This window comes from Eulemur rufifrons, unplaced genomic scaffold (genome assembly GCF_041146395.1).
Source record: "Eulemur rufifrons isolate Redbay unplaced genomic scaffold, OSU_ERuf_1 scaffold_156, whole genome shotgun sequence".
Lineage (NCBI taxonomy): Eukaryota > Metazoa > Chordata > Mammalia > Primates > Lemuridae > Eulemur > Eulemur rufifrons.
The window spans coordinates 145,912-147,309 of NW_027182938.1; positions in this window are offsets into that span (position 1 = coordinate 145,912).

Sequence of the window (1,398 nt, forward strand, 5' to 3'; positions counted from 1 at the left end):
CCCCCCCCCACCCCCGGCTGCCTGCAGAAGCGCTGGGATGGCCCCGCCGCTCCCGCTCCCGCTGCCGCCGCCTGGCGGTGCTGCAGGGGAAGAGGCGCCGGGGGCCGGGGCGGGGGCCGGGGCGGGGGCGGGGCGGGGTGGCGGGAGCGATCGGACCCACGGACACGGACACGGGCGCGCAGGGACAGCCTTCCGGGCGTGGGGAGGCGGGGGCAGAGCCGGAGAGTGAGCGGGAGCCGGCCCTCCCCCGCACCAGGCCAGGGCACGGTGGGGAGGGGCTCGGGGGCGGGGCCGGGACCAGGAGGCGGGGCCGTGGGCCCGGTCCTTCCCCGGAGGTCCCGAAGACGAAGACGCGTGGCCCCCCTGCCTGGGGAGGACCGTTCTGCCCCGATCCCCGTCGGGGGTGGGGGGTGGGCGGAGGAGCGGGGTGGCGGGAGGAGCCGGGGACGTCCCGGAGTACGGGGGGGTGGGCTGCGGAGAGCCAGCGGCGCTTAGGGATCCCGCCACCCCGCTCCCTGTGGGCCCGGGTCTGGGGTCCCCCCGGCAGCCTGCAGAAGGGCCGGGACGGCCCCGCCGCTCCCGCTGCGGCTGCCGCTGCCGCCGCCTGGCGGTGGTGCCGCGGCGGGGGGAGGGGAGGAGGCGGCGGGGGCGGGGGCGGGGGCCGAGGCCGGGGGCGGGGCGGGGTGGCGGGAGCCGGGGCCGGCCGGGAGGGCGGAGGGAGGGGGCTCCCCCTTCGCCACCCCCCGCCCCCCGACCCCCGCAGGCCGGCGGGCGGGACCGAAGAAGGGGCGAAAGCCTAGGGCACCCCACCCGGTAGGGAGGAAACTTAAAACCCCGATCGCTCTGTCGGCTGGGAGGGGAACCCTTCCACGCACGCTGCCCACGGGGCAGGTGGATTTATAGAACCATTTGGAAAACAATTTAGCATAAAGGGATATAAAAAAAAAAAGAACAAAAAAAAAAACCAGGGGCATGATTTAGGAACAAGCCTATTCTCTGCGTGGCACGTACCATAGAGAAGAGAGGGCACGCGTGACCGGGGAACACGCAGGGCGGTACTCACGGGAGCCCCGTTTCCGTGGACCCGGTGAAAGACGGTTCAGAGAGATTTCCACGTCTCCCTGCGGTGCCGGTCCACAGCAGCGCCGACGAACCGCAGCTTCGCGTGTGAGCGAGGATGCTTCTCCGGACCCAAGGTCTCCCCTGGAACACAAGTTCCCCAGAATGAAGCCAGAAGGGTTCCACGTATATGATAGAGCCCGTGAAAGGAACAGAACGTCTCCGTGAGAGAGTCACGTCCTAGGGAGCCAAAACTTTCAAAGGAAAAGCGAGGAAAAGGGTGACCGTCCACAGGGGATTTGTTTGGGAGAAGGGTTTTCTTGGTTCCAGGCCTTCAGG